At 38.6% G+C, this 8,722-nt stretch overlaps 1 protein-coding gene across 1 annotated transcript in view; it reads left to right on the top strand.

The window, feature by feature from the left end:
* The window catches only part of Smp_146830 (hypothetical protein), a gene marked incomplete at its 5' end in the record, with an annotated part of 21,782 nt that overhangs the window by 8,801 nt on the left and 4,259 nt on the right, over positions 1-8,722 (top strand). The gene's annotated exons all lie outside the window — the stretch shown is intronic.

Genomic DNA, 8,722 nt, shown 5'->3' with positions numbered 1-8,722 from the left:
CCGCGGACAGAGTGGGTTAGAGGAAGCTAGTCGGTGGCCTATGCTCCATTGGGAGTAACAGGCGTAAGTAAGTAAGTAAGTCAGATCAGAATAAGTTACAGATACGTGATGAAGAAGATAAAAAGTGTACACACACTTACGCTCATATTAAAAATATTCGGGGTTAATAAGTGAATAACTAACAAGATCGAGAAAATTAGTAGCTCAGGTTGGTGATTTTGTTGTAGGTTTGTTCTCTGAGCTGGTTGGTTCGGTCGTGAAGCTTTCATCGTCCTTCTGAACGACATCATCAGCACAAACTTCGGGTAGAAGTGAAGTGTTTGAAAAAAAACTGACAAGGTCAAAACGGGACTCATGATGGATAGGTAAATTGGCTTGTCCTGAAGCTATAGTATAGTATATGGGCTTAATATATCAACCGTTACCATAAAGTATTATATTTTCGATATAATATAGAATTCTCAGCAAAAAGTATTTCAACAAGTTTCGGCTTCTTACTTCAAACGTTTACGAAAATGTGAAATTATTTAGGAGACAAGATGAACATACCACTGGCAAGATCTGCTTCAGAAGGATACTTGTTCTGATGATTTGTATCTTCTATCTTGAAAATAGAAATTATGTCTCAATAAAGTATTTCAAAAATCGTAAATAGTTTGAAACTTTCACATCATTACAGAAAAATTAAACTATATAACTCATAGTTGTCGGCCAAAATATTTATAAAAAGTCTGAAGTTACTGAACTGGAAGGATCGATAACTGCTACGGCTCAAACATAAGAGAATGACCTAAGACCAAATTTTAATTACATTTCACTTACAACCTAGTAAGAACTTTGAAAATCGTAGATTTTACTAAACTTATTTTAGAATACATTTTTGTGATCACGCATAATCTTTTATGTAAACTATTTTTGAAGAAAAAGAAATTTAGTCTGTTTCGTAGAAATCGGTACTAATCAATCGTGATTATTATTATTATTATTACTGTGAAATTGATTATTCAGGTAAACTTAGCTGATAAATTTACTGATAGTATTGAAATAGCATAATACTTTATTTAGAGATCATTGATAGAAGAAAACTGAACAGCAGCACAGTCACATAGATTGACATTGAGAAAAATGAAAATGATTTACTGCTTGACAGCCGTAATAATCAAATAATTCAACCATGTCATCTGACACATAACTGAAGAGGGAATACAAAAAATCTTTTTGTAGTTGTAAATGTAATAATAGTTATACACTAATTGTGTGATAATCGATTGCTTTCGATTAGCATTGAGAAAATACTCACAATTTGACATAATATGCACAATAAATTGTTTAAATCCCAAGTTAAAAAAATAGTTGGACATCACTTTTTACCATAAAATGGAATAATATGAAAAGATACATCTATTCAAAGAGCGTTGAATAGCTAGACTGTTCTAATTTATAACTTCTTTCGTCATTGAAATACAAGATTTCGAGTTTCGTACACAGTTCTTCAAAATTGAAACTCTGACTTTTGTTCATATCAGTTAATTAATGTAAGGTACAGTGCATTTGTGATCTCTTCCAAAATAAGAAACATTCACTAATAATGCGGCAATGACAGTTAACCCAGAGTGAAATGCATAAACGAACGAAATTTTACATTCACAAAGGATAGAAACATAGAACAAGTTATATTGTCATAGATAATAACTTGTATGTACTGAATAAATTAATTGTCTAAGGATATTGAATGCTCTCAGTTGATACACTACTTTTTTATTTCCATTATGTCTATTTAATAATTTTAAAGAAACGATATATAAAGTTGTCCGATCAAAAGTCACAATTCAAACTATCAGATTTAGATAGATATATCACTTAATTATTTAAACAATTCTGTCTACTCAAAATAAAATTCCTTTTTGCACCGACTAAGATATATATTGTTCTTAAATCCATGAAGTAAATTAGCTGTTATATCCCTTTACTTTCGATCATTCTGTAAGATGTCATATGACGAAAAACAATTTTGATATCACGGTGAATAAACAACACTTAATCTCTTTATTCACATTTGTATTCTAATAACTTAAACGACCGAAGTTAATAGTTTCGAGAATAGATTTACCCTAATAAACATGAAAAAACGAAAGAAGCCCATTGATTTATTAAAAAGAATGAAGACGTTTCAGAGAAGAAAAATTTACTTTCGACGGTATCATTTTCTTATGCTGTAAAAGGTATTTATAGGTAATGTGAAAAAACCTATAAATACGATTGTACAGCTTTAAAAAAAAACTCCGCCTGTAGCTCCTCTGGAGGTTATTGCCGGTTCCAAGCCCGGGTAAAGGAGGAGGGTTGGGCATGGGGTTAGCGACCCCATCCCGTAGAAAATCAACTCGCTAAAAAAACGCTTACCAGAAAAAATCATTCAAACCATTCAAACTCTGCCCTGGGGGTAGAAGGAATAATTATGACGTCTCATGATGAAAGCCGAGTTCATTCGGAAGTCATGAGGCCGATGCACCTTCTTACAACCAGAGCGACAATTTTTATAGGTACATGGAATGTCCGAACAATGTGGGATACCGGAAGAGTCTTCCAAATTGCTGCAGAAATGAGAAAATACAACCTGGAGGTGCTTGGAATCAGTGAAACACATTGGACGCAGGTTGGACAACAACGACTGTCTTCAGGAGAACTTCTGTTATACTCCGGTCATGAAGAAGAAAATGCCCCACATACACAAGGAGTTGCATTGATGCTGTCCAGAAAAGCACAAAATGCACTTATTGGATGGGAATCTCATGGACCAAGGATCATCAAAGCCTCCTCAAAAACAAAGAGAGAGGGCATTACAATGAACGTCATCCAATGCTATGCGCCTACCAACGACTACGATGAAGACGCTAAAGGCCAATTCTACGATAGGCTGCAGTCGATCTTCGAGAAGTGCCCAACCAAGGATCTGACCATTCTGATGGGAGATTTCAATGCCAAGGTTGGAAAGGACAACACTGGATACGAAGACGTCATGGGACAACATGAACTGGGAGAAAGGAACGAAAATGGTGAGAGATTTGCAAACCTATGTGCCTTCAATAAACTGGTCATAGGTGGCACCATATTCCCACACAAAAGCACACACAAAGCCACTTGGATTTCACCGGATCACATTACACAGAATCAAATCGACCATATCTGCATCAACAAAAAGTTCAGGAGGACGATGGAGGATGTGAGAACCAGAAGAGGAGCTGATATAGCATCCGATCATCATTTGCTGGTCGCCAAGATGAAACTAAAACTCAAGAAGCACTGGACAACGGCGCGGACAACATCACAAAAGTTTAATACGGCCTTTCTTCGAGATGCTGACAAACTCAACAAATTCAACATAGCCCTCAGCAACAGGTTCCAGGCCTTTCATGATCTACTCAATGGAGAGGGGACTAACATGGAGAGCAACTGGAAAGGTATCAAGGAGGCAATCGTTTCAACATGTCAAGAGGTTCTGGGCCAAAAGAAGCACCATCACAAGGAATGGATCACTGTTGGTACACTGGATAAAATTGAAGAAAGGAGGAACAAGAAGGCAGCAATCAATATCAGCCGAACCAGAGCGGAAAAAGCCAAGGCACAAGCCGAATACACAGAGGCAAACAAGCAAGTGAAGAGGAGCATCAGAACCGACAAACGTAAATATATGGAAGATTTAGCAATGACAGCGGAAAAGGCTGCAAGAGAGGGAAACATGAGACAACTGTATGATACAACAAAGAAACTTGCTGGAAATTACCGTAAGCCAGAAAGACCAGTGAAAAGCAAGGAAGGCAAAGTAATCACCGACATTGAAGAACAACGAAACAGGTGGGTAGAACACTTCAAAGAACTCTTAAATCGATCAGCTCCACTGAACCCACCCAACATCGAAGCAGCACCCACAGACCTCCCAATCGATGTTGGCCCACCAACAATTGAAGAGATCAGCATGGCCATTAGAAAAATCAAGAGCGGAAAAGCAGCGGGACCAGACAACATCCCGGCAGAGGCACTGAAAGCAAATGTAGCAGCAACTGCCAAGATACTCCACATCCTCTTCAGTAAGATTTGGGATGAAGAACAAGTACCAATAGACTGGAAAAAAGGACTTCTGATCAAGATACCAAAGAAAGGCGATCTCAGCAAGTGCGACAACTACAGGGGCATCACTCTTCTCTCAATACCAGGAAAAGTCTTCAACAGAGTATTGTTAAACAGGATGAAGGATTCCGTGGACGCCCAACTTCGAGATCAACAAGCTGGATTTCGTAAGGATAGGTCGTGCACAGATCAAATCGCAACTCTACGTATCATTGTGGAACAATCGACCGAATGGAATTCATCACTCTACATCAATTTCATCGACTACGAGAAGGCATTTGATAGCGTGGACAGTACGACACTATGGAGGCTTCTTCGACACTACGGCGTGCCTGAGAAGATAGTCAATATCATACGGAACTCCTATGATGGACTAAACTGCCAAATCGTCCACGGAGGACAACTCACCGACTCGTTTGAAGTAAAGACCGGTGTAAGGCAAGGTTGCTTACTCTCACCCTTTCTCTTTCTCCTGGTGATCGACTGGATCATGAAGACGTCAACATCTGGAGGAAAGCACGGAATACAGTGGACAGGCAGGATGCAGCTTGACGATTTAGACTTCGCGGATGATCTGGCTCTTCTATCACAAACGCAACAACAAATGCAGGGGAAAACGACCAGTGTAGCAGCAGCCTCAGCAACAGTAGGTCTCAATATAAACAAAGAGAAAAGCAAGACTCTCCGATACAATACAATATGCACCAATCAAATTACACTTGACGGAGAAGCTTTGGAGGATGTGGAAACCTTCACATATCTGGGCAGCATCATTAATGAACACGGTGGATCAGATGCAGATGTGAGGGCGCGGATCGGCAAAGCAAGAGCAGCATACCTACAACTGAAAAACATCTGGAGCTCAAAACAATTGTCAACCAACACCAAGGTTAGAATTTTCAATACAAATGTGAAGACAGTTCTACTGTATGGGGCGGAGACGTGGAGAACTACGAAAGCCATTATCCAGAAGATACAAGTGTTTATTAACAGCTGTCTACGCAAGATACTTCGGATCCGATGGCCAAAAACTATCAGCAACAAGTTACTGCGGGAGACAACAAACCAGATTCCATCCAGTGGAGGAAGAAATCAGGAAGAAGCGCTGGAAGTGGATTGGGCACACCCTGAGGAAATCACCTAATTGCGTCACAAGACAAGCCCTCACATGGAATCCTGAAGGTCAAAGGAGAAGAGGAAGACCAAAGAACACATTATGCCGAGAAATAGAGACAGACATGAGAAGAATGAACAACAACTGGATAGAACTAGGAAAGAAGGCCCAGGACAGAGTGTGTTGGAGAATGCTGGTCGGCGGCCTATGCTCCATTGGGAGTAACAGGCGTTAGTAAGTAAGTAAGTAAGTTGTGATCAGTAAATATTGTGAAAGAATTGCCTTCTAACATATACCGGAAGTGTTTGATGGCTAAATAGACGGCCAACAGTTCTCCACCGAATGTGCTATATTTTAATTGCGTCGCATTTAGCTTTTTTGAGAAAAATGCTAGGAGTTGCCATTGTTGATTGACGCGTTGTTGAAGTACAGCACCTACCGCTACATTAGAGGCGTCGGTCATTACTGCTAAAGGTGCGTTAACCTCCCGTGGGACCAGCAATGCCTCAGTGCTTAGGGCGTTTTTCAACTGTTCGAAAGCTTGAATTGCTTGCGGTGTCATTGTTAGTGATTTGGCGCGTCCCCTTAATAAATCCGTTAGCGGTTTTGCTATGTCAGCACATTTCGGAATAAACCGTCGATAAAAGTTGATCATCCCAAGGAAACGTCGTAGTTTCTTGAAAGAGTCAGGTAAGGGATAATTTTTAATGATTTGTGTTTCCTCAGGAACCGGTCTAATACCTTGATTGTCGAGTAAGTGGCCTAAAAAGGTGAGGGATTGCTTTCCAAACTCGCACTTGTCGAGATTGACTGTTAACCCATACTCGTTTAGCTTCTCAAAAAGCAATTTTAGATGAGTTAGATGTTCGTTTTCGTCTTTGCTGGCGATAAGTAAGTCATCTATGTAGGCGTATACAAACGGTAAGCCACGTACGACTTGATCAATAAAACGTTGGAAACTTTGTGCAGCATTCTTCAATCCAAAAGGTATGCGAACGAATTCGTATAACCCAAATGGGGTAGTGATGGCTGTTTTAGGAACATCATCCGGGTGAATTGGGATGTGATGGTAGGCACGGACGAGGTCAACCTTTGAAAAAATCGTTGCATCAGATAGACTGTGAGTAAATTCATGTAAGTGTGGAAGCGGATATCTATCTGGTATAGTCCTGCTGTTAAGAGCTCTGTAATCGCCACAAGGTCTAACCTCAGAAGAGTTTTTCTTTGGTACCATATGTAGCGGTGATGCCCATGGACTATCGGAGGGGCGTATGATACCCAACTCTATCATTTTGTTGAACTCATTCTTTGCGAGAGCCAGACGAGAGGGGTCAAGGCGTCTTGGACGTGCAAATACTGGTGGTCCCTCTGTCTTAATGTGGTGTACGACAGTATGTGTCAGTTTGTCACCTTTGAAACACGGTCTTAATAAGTCTGGGAACTGTTTAAGTAAATTGACGTACTTGTCATTCTCGCGATGAGGTTTGACCAATAAATGTATAGACTTCTCATTAGATAAAATTCCTTTGATTACGCTGCTGTGATCGGCAAGTACCAGTTTCTGGTTTCTAATGTCTACGAGTATTTTATGTGATTGCAGGAAATCAACACCGATTATGGGAACAAGAACATCAGCTATGATGAAGTTCCATGAGAAGTTGGATTTGGGACCGAAATGCAATTGCAAATGTCTTTTGCCGTATGTCTTGATCTCGAATCTATTCGCGGCTCTTAGTTTCAGTATGGGGTCAGGTGTCTTTTTCTCGAGTGCAGTAGGTGGTACTACACTAACCTCTGCCCCTGTGTCGACTAAGAACTGTGTAGAGGATTAATTCCTCTATATCTGACTCCAATAAATAAATAATATCCCGCTAACTGAATATTTACTGCAGGCTAAATCTCCTAGTAGAATTACGGGTTTACTCGAGATTATTCAAAAGCCTGAACACCAGTTGTAGAGATAGTTTATTGTTGAAGCTCGGTAAAATCCGCAAGCGTACAGATAGCAAGCACACAGGGAAAGCAAGTGTGTGTGTGTGTGTGAGTGAGTGAGTGTTAAAAATCCATATATATTTATGAGTGTTAATGGTTGCGGATAAATTATTGATTGTCTTTGTTTACAACCAATGAGAGAACAGAATAAGGATTGACGTGCAGACACATGCGCTCAATCAGACTCACACATAAATTTACAAAGTGGATTAATGTTAGGATTACAGAGAGCACACAAAAAATACAGTAGTTGAATGGGCTTGCTACAGGATAACGAAAAATAGTTTATTCATTAAGTATAAATTATAAGCAAACTGTATTGAAGTGATTTTATACAGTACCTCCATCTCTACGGTTTTTCCAGATTTTCTCTATATACTCGAGTGTTATGAGAACGTCTATGTTTATAGTCTATTTACGAGGACATTGACTCAGTACCAGTTATGTTATAGTTATAGACAAGAAATTCACAAAAAGCACGCACATGTGCGTTGAAAATTAGTCTTTATCTATTAAAATTATTATGCTGCAAAATATGATATCGATAAACTGTACGTAAACGGTAGCATTTCTGTTTAAAAGATAGTTGATAAACATTTTCATATCATTATTATCTTATATTTATTTGATTGACCTGACTCTACTAATGATGTCAAATGCTTAAACCTTCACTGTGTTTTACTCAAGAATTGTAAAATACGACTGATAAAAATAACACTTTTGAAAATGTCATTAGCAATCGTAGTTTTCGTTTTCATGTATCACTTACTTTTAGTGCTAACATTGAGTGAACAAGGTCAAAATTCAGTGCATTTTATTAGATAGAAAAAATAAGCCAGCTATGACGGTTGTGAACATATATTGATAGTGGTGTTTCAAATATATGTTAATAATTCTGAGTCTTTAGATACTTCAACGTGTTGCACACTATTAAATAAGTATAAGATAATACTAAGTTTTCCGGTTAATCAAGAGTCAACGATATCCCCAATGTCAATGTTTAGAGACTATATGGTTTTAATTCATTACAGTGGAATAAACGCATATTTGCCTTATTTATAAATACCATGTTATTCCATACTTTTTATTTTTCATCTGTACTTCGATTTGTCTTTATCGTAACGTTTTCGGCAACATTTTGCATCTTATTTTTGATAAATATTTTCACATACAGTGAATCGAAATATAGCAGTCTAGAATATTGTGCGATTTTGTCAGGTTTTATCGGGTTTTTGACTATCTATTTCTATTTATAAACAAATGAAAACATTGTTTAAACACGTCAGAAGCGTTCCATAAATGATAAACGTACAGTGAATTTCGCTTTTAAACTATTATCAAGAATGGTAAGCAGAGATGGATAGTGGCTAGCAGTGGAATCCAGGACGCGTGTTTTGTCCTATTTGGGACTCGTCAGCTGGACGTACCTGCATCTCAGAGTTGATGTTCACTCTGGGACTCGAACCCAGTATCTTCGCTTCAAACGCCATT

Source organism: Schistosoma mansoni, chromosome W, assembly GCF_000237925.1.
Source record: "Schistosoma mansoni strain Puerto Rico chromosome W, complete genome".
NCBI classification, from domain to species: Eukaryota; Metazoa; Platyhelminthes; class Trematoda; order Strigeidida; family Schistosomatidae; genus Schistosoma; species Schistosoma mansoni.
The sequence above is the reverse complement of the archived record's forward strand: the minus strand, read 5'-3'. Positions and strand labels throughout refer to the sequence as shown.